This window comes from Choloepus didactylus, chromosome 10 (genome assembly GCF_015220235.1).
Source record: "Choloepus didactylus isolate mChoDid1 chromosome 10, mChoDid1.pri, whole genome shotgun sequence".
In the NCBI taxonomy this organism is placed as follows: Eukaryota; Metazoa; Chordata; class Mammalia; order Pilosa; family Megalonychidae; genus Choloepus; species Choloepus didactylus.
Window position 1 is genome coordinate 10,096,353 of NC_051316.1, and position 22,450 is coordinate 10,118,802.

General features: G+C 42.1%; 1 protein-coding gene across 1 annotated transcript in view; it reads right to left on the reverse strand.

The window, feature by feature from the left end:
* Positions 1-22,450, reverse strand: part of PHF2 (PHD finger protein 2) — a 133,954-nt gene that overhangs the window by 40,798 nt on the left and 70,706 nt on the right. The gene's annotated exons all lie outside the window — the stretch shown is intronic.

Consider the following 22,450-nt stretch of genomic DNA (forward strand, 5'->3'; position numbering starts at 1 on the left):
GTGCCCCACCTCGGCCCCCATGGACCCAGGCAGGACCCTCCCTCACCCCTTCTGGGACTCAGTGTCCCCATCAAAACAATGGGGATCACTGAGGGTCCAGCTGGAGGACAGTGACCCCCGGCCACGGCTGACTCTCAGAGGGAGAGCAGCTGCGGAAGAGGAGCTCCTGGCGGGAAGAGCCACCAGGACCCCTGAATCCATGGCCCCCCTTTCATGAGGGAACTGGAGGCCTGGGGCCAGCGGACAGGGCAGGGGCAAGGACTGAGGCTCCCTTTCCTCCCGCAGATGACACAGAGCAGACAGCCCTGCCCAGCCCTGCTGGTCTCCGGTTCCTGCTCCAGAGGGAAGAGGCTGAAGGGGAAGGTAGACAGCTGCAGGGTCTGTTCCCTAGCAAGCATGCAGGACAGGGGACCCTGTACACCAGCCCTGGCCATCCTCTATAGGCCATTGCCGCCACCACAGGGGCAGAGGCAGATGAGAGGGACCCGCCGAAAAGGAGACAAATGGATGTCGAGGCGCATCGTCCTTTCTTAGAAATCACGAGGGAAGTGGGGCCCAAAGGGCAGGGTGGGTCCCAGGCCAATGGCCGATGGCTCCCCAGGCCTGCCGAGGCACTGGCTGCCTCTTGCTGGAAAGGACGGCCTGTGCGGCAGCACCCAGAGCCTCCCTCCCTCCTTCCCAGCTCCCATATACCTGCTGGGTGGCAGGAATGGTTCCCAGTGGGAACAGCCTACAAGGACACAGACCCCAGCTGTGGCCAGGGCTGTGGAGGAAACGAGCAGGGAACAGTAAGTAAGCACCTCCCTCCACTAAATGGTCAGGGAGGGCTTGCTGAGGAGGCTAAGCCAAGTCTCAAGGAGGATGAGGAATAGGAAGAAGAGTGCTCCAGGCAGAAGGAATGGGGGAGAAAGTGGGCATGTAAAGGCCTTTGAGGTGGCAGAGAATTTGGTAAGTTTGAGAAATGAAAGGGAGTCAGGGTGGCCGGAGGGCAAGGGGTGGGGCAGGGTCCCAGCATAGAAGGCAGGAGGTGGGAAAGACAGAGGACAGGGGTGGAGAGGACAGAGGGCAGGAGGTGGGGAGGACAAAGGGCAGGGTGGGACACTGGGCCGCACCCAGGGGGAGGGCAGAGGATGGGTGATGTGGAGGACAGAGGGTGGGAGATGGGAAGGATGAAGGGTGAGGTGAGTGGAGCCTGGTGGACAGGGAGGTGAGGTGGGTCCAGAGAAGGGACAGGGCTCACACTGCATACCTAGAGCACCGGGAAGCCCCTGGGCAGCCGCAGCAGGGCAGGGACACAGACTACCTCACATTTGGTCTGGCCGCCACATGGAGAATGGTTCTAATGGTGCTGGAGAGGGGGCTGAGAGACCAGGAGAAGGCCCTTCACCATGCAGGTGCCGGGACAAGGAGGGAGCAGTAGAGAAGTGGGTTCAAGAGATCTTCTAGGGGAGGGCTCAACAGGTCTTGGCGATACCAGATGGGGGTGAAAGAAGAGGAGGAGGCAAGGGTGATGGACGAGTGTGCTGTGGGAGCAAGCGAGGGGCTGGTCCATTTAAAGAGGGCTGAGGAAAGAGCTGGCACTGGGGAACAAGGAGCTGTGGGTGGGAGCTGTTCCACCTGAGACACATGTCAGATTCTCAGCTGACCAGACGGACATCCAGGTTAGGAGCTCAGAACCAGGGTCTGGAAGGAGAAGCTGAGGAGCAGGTGGCAAACAGGCGCCACAGGAACTCTGTGGATGGTGGGCAAGGGCCGAGTCCCGGTAAGCGCTCAGGGCAAGCACTCAGCAGGGGAGAAGGCCTGACACATGAGAACCTAGCAACAATCTCCAAGAAAGGAGAGGACGACAAGGGCGGAGAGCTGCAGTGTCAAATTATACCAAGAGGTCCATCAAGATAGGACCGATGAGCGTTCACTGGGTTTGACCACATGGTAATAGAGCACTGCCCTGGTGAAGAGGGCAGGATGGGAAGCTTCAGGGCTCCACACCCCTCCAGAAGCTTTGAGCAACCAGCCAGAACTGGCAGGGCGAGTGTCAATCCAAGAAAAAGGCAACTTAAAAGAAGTAGGATGGAGACCATAGGGAGCTCTGGGAGTCCGTCCCTCCACCAGGCAGCTACTAAACTGGCAGGAACTGTCTAAATCAGTTGCTTCAAACTCTGGAGTCTGGTGGACACTGGGCTGCACCCAGGGAAGAGATGGAGGAAGAGGCTGGTAAGTTGTGGTAAATATCGGAGAACTGCACCCTATGTGCAGCAGCCACCAGCCCTCATGACCCGGCCGCATGGCAGGCGGCAGCGGAAACCGCAGTCCAGGCTCCAGGGGCGGCTCATCAGACCGGGCTGGGCTAGAAGGACCAGGCCCTCCACAGTCCAAGGCTGTGTGGCCTGATCACTGCTTCTGACCAGCCACCTCAGATCGCCAGGGGGCTGGCTCTGTTCCAACCCTCAGGGAAAAGTGGCAGAGGGGTCTTAAGGAGGTTGTACACCCCCTCCCCCCTTTTCTCTTTCTGTTCCCCAGTTGGGATCAAAAATAGTTTGGAAAAGTCACAAGTTGATAACTTCAGCCCTCAACAACAGCAACAACAAAAATTAGCAGTCTCTGAGGAGAGGGAGAACTAGATTCCCAGTTATACAACATAACACTCAGAACTCCAGTTTTCAACAAAAAATTTACAAAACACATGAAGAAACAGGAAAGTTTGGTCCATTCACAAGAAAAAAAGAATTTTCCAGAAACCATCATTGAGGAAGATCACACATTGGAACTATTAGCCAAAGAGTGTCTTGGTGTGAATGTAAAATGGTGTAGCCACTATGGAAAACAGTTTGTGGGTTCCTCAGAAAGTTAAACATAGAATTACCATATGACACAGCAATTCCACTCCCGAGTATATAACCAAAAGAATTTAAAGCACAGACCCAGACAGATATTTGTACACCCATGTTCATCGCAGAATCATTCACAAAAACCAAAAAGTGGAAGCAACCCCAATGTCCACCAACAGATGAATGGATAAACAAACTATGGCATATCCATACAGCAGAATATTATTCAGCCATATAAAGAAGGGAAGTGCTGGCACATGCTACAACATGGATGAACTCTGAAGACATCATGTTAAGTGAAATAAGCCAGATACAATCAGAAAATATTATGTGATTTCTCTTATATGAAAAACTTAGAATTAAGTATTCAGAATATGGGGACAGAATAGCAGAATAGTGGTTACTAGGGGTGGTAGGAGGGGGGAATGGGAAGTTATTGCTAAATGAGTATGAATTTTGGTTTGGAATGCTGAAAATAGCCTGAAAACAGTTGTGAAAGTTACACAGTCTTGTCAATGTACTTAATGCCAAATAATTGTCCACTTAAAATGGTTTATATGATTTTTATGTTATGTGTATTTTCACAATTATAAGCTAATTAACTATCAAAATAGGAGGGCATAATAGAAGGAGTAAGCAAAGAACAGAGCAGGATGAAAAAATAACCAGAAACCTTGAAAAGGACCTCAATAGAAATTCTAAAAATGAAAAATATAAGAATGAAATTTAAAAGTCAATGGATACATTAAATGGTAATAGTACCACTTACCACATGTTAAATGGTAACTGTGCCATTTTTAGCCGGAAAAAAAAACAGTGAATTTGGTGAAAGACTTAAAAAATACAGACAATAGGGAAGAAGTGTTATTAAAAGAGGAAATAGAATACTTTACAGAATTGAGATAAGGTCTGACTCCTTGAACTAAAGGACCTTATTGAGTCTTGAGCAGGATAAATAAAAACAAAAGCACATTTACAGGCTTTATAGTATAATTGAAGTACACCAAAGACAGACAATCTTAAAAGTTTTCAGAGAAAAACAGGTTATTTATAAAAAGAAGAAAAACAAAAACAAAAACCAGCAATAAGGCTGTCAAGAGACATCTCATCAACAACACTAGATGTCCAAAGAAAATAAAATATCGCCAAAGAATTAAAGAAAAATAACTTTCACTCTAGAATTTTGGATCCATTTTACAATCACTCAAGAGTAAATGTGAAATGAAAACATTTCCAGACACCTAGAGTATACTTATTATAGTTCTTTGCTGAAAGAACTACTAAAGGATGTACTTCAGCAAGAAGAAAATCAAACCTAGAAGGAAAAAGTGGATACAAGAAACAATGGAAAACTAATCTACAGATTCAACACAATCCCTATCGAATCCCAACTGACTTCTTTGTAAAAATGAACAAGTTGTGCTTAAAATTAATATGGAAATGCAAGGGAGCCAGAATGGGCAAAACGATCTTGAAAAAGAACAAAGTAAAACAACGCACACTTCCCAATTTCAAAACCGACTACAAAGATACAGTAATCAACTGTGTGGTACTGGCATAAGGACAGACATAGAGATCAGTGAAACAGAACTGAGAGTTCAGAAACAAACCTTCATATCCAGGCCAACCGATTTTCAAAAGGGGTGCCAAGACCATTCGGTGGGGGAAAGAGAAGTCTTTTCAACAACTGGCACTGGCATAACTAGACTGCCACATGTAAAAGGATGAAGATGGACCCCTGCCTCACACAATAAACAAAAATAAACTCAAAATGGGTAGCTAAAACTATAAAACACTTAGTATAAAACATAGGCATAAATCTTCATGATCTTGGAATTGGCAATGATTTCTTAGATATACCAAAAGCACAAGCAATCAAAGAAAGAATAGATTGGACTTCACCAAATTTAAAAACTTTTGTACTTCACAGGACAATATCAAAGAAGTGAAAATACAACCCATGGAATGGGAGAAAATGTCTGATAAATGGCTATTATCCAGAACATGTAAAGAATTCTTACAATGCAATAATAAAAATGCAAATAACCCATTGTTCCGGTTTGCTAAAGCTGCCAAAATGCAATATACCAGAAATGGATTGGCTTTTACAATGGGGGTTTACTGGTTCCAAATTCACAGTTCTACACCCAAGAAAATGTCCCAATTAAAGCATCAATAGGATGACACCTTCTCTGAAAAAAGGCCAATGGCAACTGGGGTTCCTCTGTCACATGGGAAGGCACCTGGCTGGAGTCTGCCGGGCCTCTCCTGGTTTAGCTTCTGGTTTCTGTGGCTTTCTCCAAAATGTCTCTGGGCTTTTGTCTTAGCTTCTCTCTCTCAGCTACCGTGCATCCTTGTTTGTTTCTCCCAGGGCATTTCTCTCTAAGCATCTGGGGGTCTTCTCTTAGCTTCTCCAGGGCAAACCCTGAGCTTCATCTCTTAGCTTACCATCTCCAAATGTCTTTCTGTCTGCATCTCCAAGCATCTGGGTCTGTGTCGGCTCTGAGCTCTCTCTCTCTCCCTGAGCTCTCTTAAGGACTCCAGTAAACTAATTAAGACCCACCCTGAATGGGCAGGGTCACATCTCCATGGAAATAATCAAATCAAAAGATCCCACCCAAAATACATCTGCACCCACAAGACTGGATTAATGGAACATAGTCTTTTATGGGGTACATAACAGATTCAAACTAGCACATTCCACCCTCTGGACCTCAAAAAGACATGTTCGTTCCATCTGCAAAATACATTCATTCCATCATAATAACACAAAAGTTTAAATCATTTCAGTAACAATATTAAGTACAAAGTATTATCAAAATTAGTTACAGGCATGGTTTGTCCTAAGGCAAAATTCCTCTCTGATTGTGGACATCAGAAACTTTGAAGTAGTTATCTGCTTCCAATATACAAAGGAAGGACAGTCATAGGCTAAACATTCCCATTGCCAGAGGGAGAAACTGAAAGGAAAACAGGGGTCATGGGACCAAAGCAATTCCTAAAACCCACAGGGCAAACTTCATTAGATTTCAAAGTCTGAGAGTCATTTACCAAACGATGTTGTTTACTCAGGGTTTGCAAGAGCAGCAGTCCCACCCTTTCCAAGGGCTTTCATGCAGTGGCCCTTTTCTCTCCAAACACTGGGGCAAGTGCTCCAACAAATCTAAGTACTGGGGAGACCACCTTGTTCTCGGCTCCACTCTCCTCAAGCATCTGGGTGGCACCCTGATTCTCTGCCATCTCCTGGGCACTGCTCAACCCCTTCAGAACAGTGGGGAGATGACTAGGCTTTCCTTGGGGAAGCCCAGGAAATGTACTCCATCCTCTTGGAACTCCAGGGCAAAATCACTCTTTCCACATGCGTGGGTGGGTCCGGTCTCTTGGCCTGAGGTTTCCTGGCTCCAGACCTCAGCTTCCATGGTTCTGCTTTTGAAGAAATTTTTCCTTCAATCCGTCCTTTTAGTCCAGACCAGAAGTGGTTCCATTTATACAGATCTCACCAAAAATCTGTTGACTTTGGCATGCAGCATACAGCAGTCAAAACCGTCAGACTATAAGACTTCCAGAAATCCTTCCTATTGGATACAATCCTGGCTTGTACCGAAATGGTTGGTGGTTCCAGGTTTCATTAAATCCTCATATGGGGCACTATCCCCTGGGGTCCACTTTCTGGAAGCCCACAATTTTCCAGACCATCAATTTCTGATTTCTTTGTACCCAAGAGTTCACTTTTCGGCTAATCTCTTTCTTCTCATATTTTACTATAAGCTGCAAGGAGAAGCCAGGCTGCATTTTCCACATTTAGTTTGGAAATCTCTTCAGTAAGTATCCCAGCTCATCACTTTCAAATCCTGCCTTCCATCTGACACCAGGACTCAATTTTGCCAAATTATCTGCCACTTTAAAACAAGGATCATCTTCCTTTCAGTTTGCAATGACAAATTCATCATTTCTGTCTAAGATCTCATCAGAAGTATCTTTAGAATCCATATATCTACCAATAGTCTCTTCAAAGCAATCTAGGCTTTTTCTATCAAGCTCCTCACAATTCTTCCAGAATCTTCCCTTTATCCATTTAAAAAGCTGTTCCAACATGTTTGGTATTTGCAACCAAAAGACATTTTGGTACCAAAATCTCTTCTGGTTTACTAAAGCTGCCAAAATGCAATATACTAGAAATAGATTGGCTTTTTCAATGGGGGTTTTTGATTCACAAATTCACAGTTCTAAGGCCATGAAAACGTCCCAATTAAGGCATTAATAGCACGGTATCTTCTCTGAAGAAAGGCCGATGACATATGAGGTTCCTGTGTTACATGGGAAGGCACATGGCTGGAGTTTACTGGTATCCTTAATTGTTTCTCCTGGGGCATTTCTCTCTAAGCATCTGGGGGCCCTCTGTTAGCTTCTCCAGGGCAAACTCTGGTCTTCATCTGTTAGCCTCTTTCCTAATTCTGCTTTCAATAACTGTCTCCAAAATTTCTCCCTGTCTGCATCTCCAAGCATCTGGGTCTGTGTCAGCTTTGGGCTCTCTCTCCCCGAGCTCTCTTAAGGACTCCAATAAACCAATTAAGACCTACTTTGAATGGGGAGGATCACATCTCGATGGAAATAATCTAATCAAAGGTCCCACCCACAGTTGGGTGGGTCACATCACCATGGAAACAACCTAATCAGAAGATCCCACCCACAGTATATCTGCACCACAACAGTGGATTAAAAGAACATAGTTTTTTATAGAGTACGTAACAGATTCAAACCAGCACATACATTTAATGAGTGAAAATATGGAACTGGACTTCCAGCTTCAGCTCCATCATGTAAGGAGTTTGGAAGTTGCAATTCCCATCCTCAAAATAAGAAAAAAGCTGAACAAACCGAAAAACCAACAATGTTTCTTAGATTCATCAGGTAAATGAGGTCACCAGGCAAACAGGCACCTTGAAATCTGGAGAGATGGGGAAACACAGAGAATTATAACTGAGATGAGTTCACCTGAAGCAGAAGCTGCTGGGCCCAGTCACTGGCAGGAACACTGAAATGGTAATTTTCATTATTGCTTGCAGTGCACTGTGGATCAGCCTGGGAGCTAAGCATTCCTGGGGTCCACCTTACAGAGGAAACCCACATTTCCATGGGTTTCACCTCCAGGGACTATGCGAAGTTCTCAAAGTGAAGAACTCCTCATGCTTCAGTTTGGGGGGAGGTAGGGAAACAGGAGGAGGGAGATTGGTCATTTTATATATATATTTCCAGAGTGTTCTCTGTAACAAAAGTCTGACCTCCAGGGGAAAGGGCAATTAGCCTTTCTGTTTTAGGTAAGAGAAGGGGGAGACGGCTAATAAATGTTTCTGAAGGGCATCACCCAGAGACTCAGACCCCCTAAAAAACTGAGAGTTACCCATTAGATTATTGAACACTTCCCCTACCCAACACCTTACCACCATAACACAGGGATTCAGGATAACAGTGGATTACAACTGAGAGAGCAGCAAGATGCAGACTCTATTTAAGGAGTTCTTAGAGAAACCCATAGACAACTGGAAGAGGGAAAACAAAACAAAACAGGAAAACAAGGAAGGCAGAGGAAACAGCAGCCTCTGGCACCTTCAGCTACATCAAATACACACAGCCTAGGTCTTAGCCAAATAAACGCAAAACCTCATGCTAAAAACCTAATTACCAATATATCGTGCCTGGCTTTCGACAAAAAATTACAAAACATGCTGAAATGCAAGAAAAATCATGGTCTGAACCTGTTTCAAGTATAACACACAGTTTGGAATTATTAGATAGGCAATTCAAAATAACTATGATTAATATGTTAGGGGCTCTAACGGGAAAAGAAGTTAACTTACAAGGATAAGCGTGTAATGTAAACAGAGAAAAAAGAACCAAAAGAAAATGCAAAAAATCAAAAACATGCAACAGAAATGAAAAATGTCTTTGACAGGCTCATCAGTAGACCAGACATGGTTGAGGAAAGAATCAGGGAGCCTGAAAAAATATCAACAGAAACCTCCCAAACTGAAATGCAAAAGAGAGAATAGAATTAGACAAAACAAAACAAAAGAGAAAAACAGAAAAGAATATCCAAGAATATTGTAGGACAATTAAAAAAGCTATAATGTGTATAGTGAGGATAACAAAAGAAAAGGAACAAAAGAAGTGAAATAATAATAAGTTTTCCAAAAATAATGACAGACACCAAATCACAGATCCAGAAAGCAGAGAACACCAAAGAGAAAACCAAAAAAATCAACACCTAGGTATATTATATTCAAAATGCAGAAAACCAAAAACAAAGAGAATATCTTGAAAGAAGCCTGAGGAGAGATATCAACTTCCAGCATAACAGGAGTAGCTCTGCAGAGCCAATACCCAGTGACACTGCTGAAAATTATTTTTTTTTTTTAAATTTAATCCCTGGAAATGTTCTAAGGGCCAACAACCAATGCTGAAATAACTATCCAAGAAAATACATGAAAATTCAATTAGAAAGGTCTATGATATTTGAACAAAAACTACTCATTCCCTTCCCCTTTCTAGCTCAGTGAAGTGGAGATTCCTCTCCAGACGGCTTTGGCCAGGAAAACAGGGCTCCTTCTCCTGTCTGCTCCCAGTCAGAGGATTTTCTTCCTAGGAGAAGGCAGACTTTAGCATTTCTCATTCTACTGCCACCCATATTACTGCGGCTAATTCCTGGACAAGTGCGAGTGAGAGGCTGGGGTGCCCTTTTTCCACCCCACCCCAACTTGTGGAATGGAGGCTCTACCTTGGCTGCAGTGCACCGAGAATTCTGAGGTCCTGTCATGTTTGCCCAGACCCCTGAGGTGTTGATTCCAGCCCAGAGAGGCAAGCCAAGAGGCCCTCCGGCTGATGCTCACCCTTCCATTGAGCACTCAGCAACCAGAGTACGGCTGTACCCAAAAGAGAAGCTTGCCATTGTCAGAGACTTTGTCCAAGGAGAGAGGCAGGCCAATAAAACAGATAGCTCCTAATGTCTTCCCAAAGGAACTGACTTCATTTGAAACAGAGCGTGAGGGTCAAGCTGCAGGATGCTATCCAGTACAGTGGAGACTGGGGTGAAAAGCAATTGGGAAGAGGTTCGTGGATTTAATGAAGAATCAGCCAAGATTAAGCTCGCTAGATTGCAGGGGAGAGCAGGAGAACAGGAGAGCTGAGAGGAGGACAGATATCAAACACTGACCTCAGAAATTATGCCTTCAAAGGAGCCACAATATGATTGGATCAGTGTCTAGAACAATTTATGGCCCAGGGCATTGTTGACAACAATGGAGCAAAGAGCCAGCAATGAGAGGCATGTCACAGCTGGGTGTGGTCAGGCAAAGAGCAAGAGAACCCTGCCAATACCACGGCTTCTTATTCCAGGGTGACTGTGGGCCTGCCCAAGCCTGCCCTTCTCTGACCATCAACATCAAGGGCTTACAGAGTTCCCTAAAATAATCCAGTCAGTTACCAAGCAAATAAACAAGCAAAAAAAAATAGAAGCCCCAGGAAGGGGTGGCAGGGGTGGGGTGGGGGTGTGGGCAGTACCCAGAGTTCCTAGATTAGATTATCTAAAATGTTCTGCTTCCAACAGAAAATTATGAGGCATGTAAAGAAACAGGAAAGCATGACCCTCACACCAGAGAAAAAGCAGGCAAGGCAAACTGCTTATGAGAGTGACCAGATGTTGGATTTAACAGGAAAAGACTTCAAAGTAGCCATCATAATGTACTCAGAGAACTAAAGGAAAGCATGTTTAAAGAGGTAAAGAAAGATATGATGACAATACTATAGCAAACAGACTATCAATAAAGAGAAATTAATTTTTTAAATGAACCAAATGGAAATCCTGGAGTTTAAAAGTACAAAAACTGAAATGAAAAACTCACTAGATGGCTCAAGAGCATATCTGAACCAGAAGAAAAAAGAATTCGCAAACTTGAAGACAGATCGAGAGAGATTACGCAATCCAAAGAAAAAAGAATGAAAAAAATGAACAGTACCTCAGAGAAGTGCAGGTCAGCACTAAACACATGTAATGGGGATACCAGAAGGCAAAGAGAGGAGAAAGGAGCATACAAAATACTAAAGGAAATAATGGATGAAAATTTTCCATATTATTGAAAAACAAACCTACACATCTAAGTGTGCTGGTTTGAACCTACTTGTCCCCCACAAAAGCCACGTTCTTTTAATCCAATCCTGTGGGTACAGACTTATGTGGATGGGATCATTTGATTAGGTTGTTTCCATGGAGATGTGACCCACCCAACTGTGAGTGGGACCTTTTGATTATAGTATTTCCATGGAGATATGACCTCACCCATTCAAGTGAGTCTTAATTAGTTTACTGGAGTCCTTAAGAAAGCTCAGGAGAGAGAAAGAGCAGAGAGCTGACACAGACCCAGATGCTTGGAGATACAGAGAGGTATTTTGGAGACAGTCACTGAAACCAGAATAATTTGAAAGGACAGAACACTGAAACCAGGAGAGAAGCTAAGAGATGAGGTCCAGAGTTTGCCCCGGAGAAGCTAAGAGAGGACCCCCGACACTTAGAGAGAAATGCCCTGGGAGAAACAAACAAGGATGCACAGGAGCTGAAAGAGAGAAGCTAAGACAGAAGCCCAGAGACGTTTTGGAGAAAGCAATGGAAATGAAACACTAAGCCCAGGAGAGGCCCAGCAGATTCTGGCCATGTGCCTTCCCATGTGACAGAGAAACCCCAGATGTCATTGGCCTTTCTTCAGAGAAGGTAACGTTTCGTTGATGCCCTAATTGGGACATTTTCATGGCCTCAGAACTGTAAATCTGTGAACTAATAAACCCCCACTGTAAAAGCCAATCCCTTCTGGTATTTTGCATTCCGCCAGCTTTAGCAAATGGGAACACCAAGGAAGCTCAACAAACTCCAAGTAGGATAAACACAATGAGATTCTCAAATAGATACATCATAGTAAAAATGCTGAAAGTCAAAGACAAGCAGAAAAATACTGAAAGCAGCATAAGAAAAACAATACATCACTTAAAAGGGAAACCCATCAAGATAAACATCCAACTGCTCAGAAGAAACTATGGAGGCCATAAGGCAGTGGGATAACATAATCAAAATGCTCAAAGAAAAAAAATGTCAACAAAGCATCTTTCCAGCAAAACTGTCTTTCAGAATCAAAGGCAAAATAGACTTTACAAGATTTAAAAAAAGCTGAGAGAAACTGTCGCTATCAAATCCACCTTACAAGAAATACTAAAGGAACTTCTTCAGACTGAAAGCAAGTGATCCCAGATGGTAATCTGAATCCATATGAAAAAATAAAGAGCACTGGTAAAGGTAATTATGTTATAGAAGATAGTAGGAACGCGTATTTTCCTTTCTTCTATTAACAGATTTTAAAAAGCAATTCTATATCTTCTTGACCAAAAGGGGGAGGCGAAATGAAACGAAATAAACTTTCAGTGGCTGAGAGACTTCCAATGGAGTTGAGAGTTCACTCTGGTTGACATTCTTATGCACTATATAGATAACACCTCTTAGGTTTTAATGTATTGGAATAGCTAGAAGTAAATACCTGAAACTATCAAACCACAACCCAGCATCTGGACTCTTGAAGACAATTGTATAACAATGTAGCTTACGAGGGGTGACAGTGTGATTGTGAAAACCTTGTGGATCGCAGTCCCTTTATCTAGTGTATGGATAGATGAGTACAAAAATGGGGACAAAAACTGGATGAAAAATAGGGTGGGATGGAGGGGATGATTTGGGTGTTCTTTTTTTACTTTTATTTTTTATTCTTACTCTGATTTTTTCTGATGTAAGGAAAATGTTCAAAAATAGACTGGGGTGATGAATGCATGACTATATGGCAGTGCTGTGAACAGCTGATTGTACACCATGGATGACTGCATGGTATGTGGATATATTTCAATAAAACTGAATTTAATTTTAAAAAAACCTATATTGGAAGACAGTCTTAAGTGATCAACAAAATGACCTTGCTAACAACAAAAAAGCAACTGTATAAAATAATATATAGTCAATGTATTACTGGACATACAAGACACAGAAAAGTAATATATGTGCAATATTATTGCCAATACTAGCAGTAAGGCAGTCTGAAGCCAAGCGGTATAATGACTACAGAATTATAACAACATTATCACTGGCTTTATAACATTAATAGATATAATATGCATAAGAATACCACAAAAAGCAGGGAAACAACAGTTACATGGGAATAATGTTTCCATATATCACTGGAATTAAACTAATAGAAATCTGAAGCTGATTCTGGTAAGCTAAGAAGTACATAGTAAACCCTAGAGCAATGTTAAAGAAAAACTAGAAAAGTAGTGAAAAGATCATTAAAAAATAATGCTACATTAGAAAATATTCACTTAACACAAAAGAAAAGAGTACAGGAGAAAGAGAGGAACAAAAAATATATGACATAAAAAATGACAGGTAAAATGAAAGACATAAATAAAACTACATCACAATTATATTAAATGTGAATGGATTAAACAATGGATTCAAAAGAGAAAGGCAGAGATTGTCAGACTGGATAAAACACATGATCTACTATAGGCTGCCTGCGGGAGGCATGCTTTAGATTCAAAGATACAAAGAGACTGAAAGTGAAAGAATGACAAAGATACATCATGCAAACAGCAACCATAGGAAAGCTGGAGAGGCTATCTTAATATCAGACAAAACAGACTTTAAAACAAAAAAAGAGTTACAAAAGATCAAGATTATATATCTCAATAAAATGAAGATAAAAAAAAAGATCAAGATGGACATTTTATAATGATAAAAGGGTCAATTCATCAGGAAGATAGAGCAATTATAAAAATATATGCACCCAGTAATAGAGCATGAAGCAAAAAACTGTCAGAAATGAAAGGAGAAATAGACAATTCAACAATGACAGTAGGGAACTTCAATACTTTACTTTCAATAATGGACAGAACAACTCAACAGAAGATCAGCAAGGATACAGAAGACTTGAACACTATAAACCAACTAGATTTAACAGACATTGATAGAACACTCCACCCAGCAACCACAGAATACACATTCTTCTCAAGTCCACACGCAACATTATCCAGGGGAGACCATATGCAATGTCATAAAACAACCCTCAATAAATTTCAAAGGATAGAAATAATACAAAGTATATCATCTGACCACAATAGAATGAAATCAAATATTAATAGGAAAAAAATGGAAGAAACTCATAAATATATGGATATTAAACATATTTAGGAATTAGGAAATTAACTCCTAAATAAACAACAGGTCAAAGAAGAAATCAAAAGGGAAATCAGAAAATGCTTTGAGATGAAGGGAAATGAAGACACAAAATACTCAAAGTTAAGGGATGCATCTAGGAGAACCTAAGATAGCGGATAAGCGAGACAGGGCAAAAAAACACCGCTGTGAAAAATACTAGATAAAAGCCAGAAAGTGACCCAGAGCACCAGTTGCAGCGATGCACCATCTGGACAAGGTCTGCTAAATCCACAGGGACCATGCACTTGGTGAAATCAGGAGTCTGCGTTCTGAAACGAGTGAGTAAGCTACTGAATATATGGCAGCCACACTTTGGTGTGGGGTAACCGAGGGTTGGCGTTTGGAGGCGGACTAATTCTTTTTTCAAAAAACCCAAAAGCAGCTGCAGAAACAGCAGTGAGAACCACACAGTGAAGCACGGCAGGAATGGGCTGTGCGAACACCTCAATACCTGGCACGGAAGATAGCCTTTTGCCCACCCGCTGCTAACTGTCTCAGAGTGAAAAAGGCAGAGGTTAGCCAAAAGGGGGAAAAAAACACGCTCCTTGCAGCCATCTTCCCAGCGGGCTCCTGCCCGGCACCGGGTCCTCAGCCCAGAGCTGCGCCAAGAAACCCACTGTGATGGGGGGATGTTTCCAGCGGCATGTGCACATGCCAGATTTTCAGGCGTGAACAATAGCACCCAAGCTAGTTGTCCCAGAGCTGGGAAGGCAGAACTGTGCAAAAAGGGGGAAATTGGCATGCCCCATACAGCCATCCTTACAGCAGGCTGGGAACACACCTACATGGCCCAGCGGCCCATAACTTCCCTTGAGAGACGCCACCCACTTGTGATGCAGCACAGCCGGCCCTCAGCAGAGGCCCTAAGAAGGGCACGGCCGGGAAGAGGGACCCACTTGGAAATCCCAGGGACCCTACACCAATACCAAAAACCTGTGGGTCAGCGGCAGAGACAATTTGTAGCAAGACTGAACTGAAGGTTTAGACTCTTGGAACAGCCTTAAATCTCCAGGAACACCTGGGAGGTTTGATTATTAAAGCTGCCCTCCCTCCCTAACCACTCAGACACACGCCCCACATTCAGGGCAGACAGCACCAACAAGACACCCAAACTTGGTGCACCAACTGGATCCCACAAGAATCAGACACCCACACACCACAAAGACAAAGTTGGGAAGAACTGACTTGAGGGGAATAGGTGACTTGCGGATGCCATCTGCTGGTTAGAGAAAGTGTATGCCACCAAGCTGTAGATCTGACAAATTAGAGGTTCGTCTTTGAATAAAACTACATATCCTAAAAGAACCCTATCAAGTAAAGCAAATGCCAAGAGGCCAAAAACAACAGAAAATTTTAAAGCATATGATAAAACCAGACAATATGGATAACCTAAACCCAAACAACCAAATCAAAAGATCAGAGGAGACACAGTACTTGGAGCAATTAATCAAAGAACTAAAGACAAACAACAAGAGCATGGCACAGGATATAAAGGACACGAAAAGAGCATAAAAAAGAAATTGCGAGAGTAAATAAGGGATGCATTTAAAGTGCTGCTTAGAAATGTATGGCTATAAATGCCTGTATTAAGAAAGAAGAAAGATCTCAATTAAAAACCTAACTTTCCACCTTAACACACTGGGGGTACAAAAGAGCAAACTAAACCTAGGGCAAGCAGAAAGAAAGAAATAATAAAGATTAGAGAAGAAATTAATGAAATAGAGAACAGGAAAACAATAGAGAAAATCAATGAAACCAAAAACTGGTTCTTTGAAAAGAACAATAAAAATGATGAATCTTTTGTTAGAGCAATAAAACGACTCAAATTACTATCATCAATACTAAAAGAGAAGACGTTACTACTGACTTTACAGAGTAAAAAAAAGTTTTTAAAGTAACATTATGAACAACTTTACACCAACAAATCAGATGAAAGACACAAACTCCTACAAAGACACAAACTACTGAAACTGACTCAAGAAGAAGTAGTAGACAACCTGAATAAACCTTTAACAAATGAACAGACTGAAAACTGCAAATAAAGAAAAGCTCAGACCCAGATGGCATCACTGCTGAATTACATCAAACATCTAAAGAAGAGTACAGCCATTTTGGAAAACAGCCTGGCAATTCTCAAACAATTACCCAGAATTACCACATGACTCAATTTGTCACTAACTCTTCCAAAGAACAGAAGAGGAGTGTTCTAGTTTGCCAATGCTGCCGGAATGCAAAACACCGGAGATGGATTGGCTTTTATAAAAGGGGGTTTATTTGATTACACAGTTACAGTCTTCAGGCCATAAAGTGCCCAAGGTAACACATCAGCAATCGGGTACCTTCACTGGAGGATGGTCAATGGTGTCCAGAAAACCTGTTAGCTGGGAAGGCACTTGGCTAGCATCTGCTCCAAAGTTCTGGTTTCAAAATGGCTTTCTCCCAGGACGTTCCTCTCTAGGCTGCAGTTCCTCAAAAATGTCACTCTTAGCTGCACTTGGGATATTTGTCCTCTCTCAGCTTCTCCAGAGCACGAGTCTGCTTTCAACGGCTGTCTTCAAACTGTCTCTCATCTGCAGATCCTGTGCTTTCTTCAAAGTGTCCCTCTTGGCTGTAGCTCCTCTTCAAAAGTTCACTCTCAGCTGCACTGAGCTCCTTCTGTTATGTCAGCTCATTTATATGGCTCCACTGATCAACTTAGACCCATACCGAATGGGCGGAGCAACACCTCCATGGAAATTATCCAATCAGAGTCATCGCCCACAGCTGGGTGGGGCACATTCCAAAGAAACACTCAAAGAATTACAATCTAATCAACACTGATAAAGTCTGCCCACACAAAATTACATCAAAGATAATGGCGTTTGGGGGACACAATACATTCAGGGAGGGAACACTTCTCAACTCATTTTATGAGGCCAGTATTACCCTCATACCGAAACCAGACAAAGACAGCACAAGAAAACCATAGATCAATGTCTCTAACGGATATGGACACAAAAACCCTCAAGAATATATTAGCAAACCGTATAAAAGAATTATACATTATGACCAAGCGGAATTTATTGCAGTGATGCAATGTTGGCTTAATATCTGAAATTCAATTAATGTAACATTGTATCAATTCAATAAAAAACAAAAATCACACGATCATCTCAATAGACAAAGAAAAACATTTGACAAAGTCCAGCATCCTCTCATGAAAAAAAAAAACACTCAATGAACTAGGAATAGAAGACAAACTTTCTCAGCCTGATAATATGCATCTCAGAAAAATTTACAGCTAATATTATACTTAATGGTGAAAGACTGGGTGCTTTCTCCCTAATATCAGGAACAAAACAAGGATGTCTACTCTCACCATTTCTATTCAACACTGTCTTGGAGGTTCTAGCCAGGGCAATCAGGCAAGTAAAAGAAATAAAAGGCATCAGGATTGGAAAAGAAGTAAAACTATCTCAATTTGAGATGGCATAATCTTTTATACAATATCCTAAAGAATCCACTAAAAGACTATTACAACTCATAAACTAGTTCAGCAAGGTTTCAGGACTCAAGATCAATCAATAAAAGTTAATTGTTCTTTATGTACTTGCAATGAACAATCTGAAAATGAAATTAAGGAAACAATTCCATTTCCAATAGCATCAAAAGAATGAAATACCTAGGAATAAATATAACAAAAAAAAAGTACAAAACTTATACTCTGAAAGTTACAAAACACTGTCCAAAGGAATTTTTAAAACTCTAAATAAATGGAAAGACATATCATGTTCATGAGTAGGAAGACTTAATACTGTTAAGAAGCCAATACTCCCCAATTAATCTATAGATTTAAAGCAATCCCTATCAGAAGCCCAGTTGACTTCTTTGTGCAAATTACAAGCTGATTCTAAAACTCGTATGGAATTGCAAGGAACCTGGAATGCCCAAAACAATCTTGTAAAAGGAAGAACAAAGTCAGAGGACTCATAATTCCTGATTTCAAAACTTACTACAGAGGAGGCGGGGCAAGATGGCAGACTGGTGAGCTGTATATTTTAGTTACTCCTCCAGGAAAGTAGGTAGAAAGCCAGGAACTGCGTGGACTGGACACCACAGAGCAATCTGTCTTTGGGCATACTTCATACAACACTCATGAAAATGTCAAACTGCTGAGATCAGCGAAATCTGTAAGTTTTTGCAGCCAGGGGACCTGCGCCCCTCCCGGGCAGGCTCAGTCCCGTGGGAGGAGGGGCTGTCAGCTCCGGGAAGGAGAAGGGAGAACTGCAGTGGCAGCCCTTATCGGAAACTCATTCTACTGATCCAAACTCCAACCATAGAAAGACTGAGACCAGACACCAGAGAATCTGAGAGCAGCCAGCCCAGCAGAGAGGAAACAGGCATAGAAAAAAGAAAACAACACGAAAAACTCCAAAATAAAAGCAGAGGATTTTTGGAGTTCTGGTGAACACAGAAAGGGGAAGGGCGGAGCTCAGGCCTTGAGGCGCATATGCAAATCCCAAAGAAAAGCTGATCTCTCTGCCCTGTGGACCTTTCCTTAATGGCCCAGGTTGCTTTGTCTATTAGCATTTCAATAACCCATTAGATCTCTGAGGAGGGCCCTTTTTTTTTTTTTTTTTTTAAATCCTTTTCTCATTTTCTAAAACAATTACTCTAAGAAGCCCAATACAGAAAGCTTCAAAGACTTTCAATTTGGGCACGTCAAGTCAAGAGCAGAACTAAGAGAGCTCTGAGACAAAAGGCAATAATCCAGTGGCTGAGAAAATTCACTAAACACCACAACTTCCCAAGAAAAGGGGGGTGTCCGCTCACAGCCACCATCCTGGTGGACAGGAAACACTCCTGCCCATCACCAGCCCCATAGCCCAGAGCTGCCCCAGACAACCCAGTGTGATGGAAGTGCTTCAAATAACAGGCACACACCACAAAACTGGGCGTGGACATTAGCCTTCCCTGCAACCTCAGCTGACTGTCCCAGAGTTGGGAAGGTGAAGCAGTGTGAATTAACAAAGCCCCATTCAGCCATCATTTGAGCAGACTGGGAGCCTCCCTACACAGCCCAGCAGCCCAGAACTGCCCTGGGAGGACGGCACTCACCTGTGACATAGCACAGTCATCCCTCAACAGAGGACCCGGGGTGCACAGCCTGGAAGAGGGGCCCACTTGCAAGTCTCAGGAGCCATACGCCAATACCAAAGACTTGTGGGTCAGTGGCAGAGACAAACTCTGGCAGGACTGAACTGAAGGATTAGACTATTGCAGCAGCTTTAAAACTCTAGGATCACCAGGGAGATTTGATTGTTAGGGCCACCCCCCCTCCCCGACTGCCCAGAAACACGCCCCACATACAGGGCAGGCAACACCAACTACACACGCAACCTTGGTACACCAATTGGGTCCCACAAGACTCACTCCCCCACTCACCAAAAAGGCTAAGCAGGGGAGAACTGGCTTGTGGAGCACAGGTGGCTCGTGGATGCCACCTGCTGGTTAGTTAGAGAAAGTGTACTCCACGAAGCTGCAGATCTGATAAATCAGAGATAAGGACTTCAATTGGTCTACTCATCCTAAAAGAACCCTATCAAGTTCAGCAAATGCCACGAGGCCAAAAACAACAGAAAATTATAAAGCATATGAAAAAACCAGACGATATGGATAACCCAAGCCCAAGCACCCAAATCAAAAGACCAGAAGAGACACAGCACCTAGAGCAGCTACTCAAAGAACTAAAGATGAACAATGAGACCACAGTACGGGAGATAAAGGAAATCAAGAAGACTCTAGAAGAGCATAAAGAAGACATTGCAAGACTAAATAAAAAAATGGATGATCTTATGAAAATTAAAGAAACTGTTGACCAAATTAAAAAGATTCTGGACACTCACAGTACAAGACTAGAGGAAGTTGAACAACGAATCAGTGACCTCGAAGATGACAGAATGGAAAATGAAAGCATAAAAGAAAGAATGGGGAAAAAAATTGAAAAAATCGAAATGGACCTCAGGGATATGATAGATAATATGAAACGTCCAAATATAAGACTCATTGGTGTCCCAGAAGGGGAAGAAAAGGGTAAAGGTCTAGGAAGAGTATTCAAAGAAATTGTTGGGGAAAACTTCCCAAATCTTCTAAACAACATAAATACACAAATCATAAATGCTCAGCGAACTCCAAATAGAATAAATCCAAATAAACCCACTCCGAGACATATACTGATCACACTGTCAAACACAGAAGAGAAGGAGCAAGTTCTGAAAGCAGCAAGAGAAAAGCAATTCACCACATACAAAGGAAACAGCATAAGACTAAGTAGTGACTACTCAGCAGCCACCATGGAGGCAAGAAGGCAGTGGCACGATATATTTAAAATTCTGAGTGAGAAACATTTCCAGCCAAGAATACTTTATCCAGCAAAGCTCTCCTTCAAATTTGAGGGAGAGCTTAAATTTTTCACAGACAAACAAATGCTGAGAGAATTTGCTAACAAGAGACCTGCCCTACTGGAGATACTAAAGGGAGCCCTACAGACAGAGAAAGAAAGACAGGACAGAGAGACTTGGAGAAAGGTTCAGTACTAAAGAGATTCGGTATGGGTACAATAAAGGATATTAATAGACAGAGGGAAAAATATGGCAAACATAAACCAAAGGATAAGATGGCCGATTCACGAAATGCCTTCACGGTTATAACGTTGAATGTAAATGGATTAAACTCCCCAATTAAAAGATATAGATTCGCAGAATGGATCAAAAAAAATGAACCATCAATATGCTGCATACAAGAGACTCATCTTAGACACAGGGACACAAAGAAACTGAAAGTGAAAGGATGGAAAAAAATATTTCATGCAAGCTACAGCCAAAAGAAAGCAGGTGTAGCAATATTAATCTCAGATAAAATAGACTTCAAATGCAGGGATGTTTTGAGAGACAAAGAAGGCCACTACATACTAATAAAACGGGCAATTCAGCAAGAAGAAATAACAATCGTAAATGTCTATGCACCCAATCAAGGTGCCACAAAATACATGAGAGAAACACTGGCAAAACTAAAGGAAGCAGTTGATGTTTCCACAATAATTGGGGGAGACTTCAACACATCACTCTCTCCTATAGATAGATCAACCAGACAGAAGACCAATAAGGAAATTGAAAACCTAAACAATCTGATAAATGAATTAGATTTAACAGACATATACAGGACATTACATCCCAAATCACCAGGATACACATACTTCTCTAGTGCTCACGGAACTTTCTCCAGAATAGATCATATGCTGGGACATAAAACAAGCCTCAATAAATTTAAAAAGATTGAAATTATTCAAAGCACATTCTCTGACCACAATGGAATACAATTAGAAGTCAATAACCATCAGAGACTTAGAAAATTCACAAATACCTGGAGGTTAAACAACACACTCCTAAACAATCAGTGGGTTAAAGAAGAAATAGCAAGAGAAATTGCTAAATATATAGAGACGAATGAAAATGAGAACACAACATACCAAAACCTATGGGATGCAGCAAAAGCAGTGCTAAGGGGGAAATTTATAGCACTAAACACATATATTAAAAAGAAAGAAAGAGCCAAAATCAAAGAACTAATGGATCAACTGAAGAAGCTAGAAAATGAACAGCAAACCAATCCTAAACCAAGTAGAAGAAAAGAAATAACAAGGATTAAAGCAGAAATAAATGACATAGAAAACAAAAAAAACAATAGAGAGGATAAATATCACCAAAAGTTGGTTCTTTGAGAAGATCAACAAGATCGACAAGCCCCTAGCTAGACTGACAAAATCAAAAAGAGAGAAGACCCATATAAACAAAATAATGAATGAAAAAGGTGACATAACTGCAGATCCTGAAGAAATTAAAAAAATTATAACAGGATATTATGAACAACTGTATGGCAACAAACTGGATAATGTAGAAGAAATGGACAATTTCCTGGAAACATATGAACAACCTAGACTGACCAGAGAAGAAATAGAAGACCTCAACCAACCCATCACAAGCAAAGAGATCCAATCAGTCATCAAAAATCTTCCCACAAATAAATGCCCAGGGCCAGATGGCTTCACAGGGGAATTCTACCAAACTTTCCAGAAAGAACTGACACCAATCTTACTCAAACTCTTTCAAAACATTGAAGAAAATGGAACACTACCTAACTCATTTTATGAAGCCAACATCAATCTAATACCAAAACCAGGCAAAGATGCTACAAAAAAGGAAAACTACCGGCCAATCTCCCTAATGAATATAGATGCAAAAATCCTCAACAAAATACTTGCAAATCGAATCCAAAGACACAT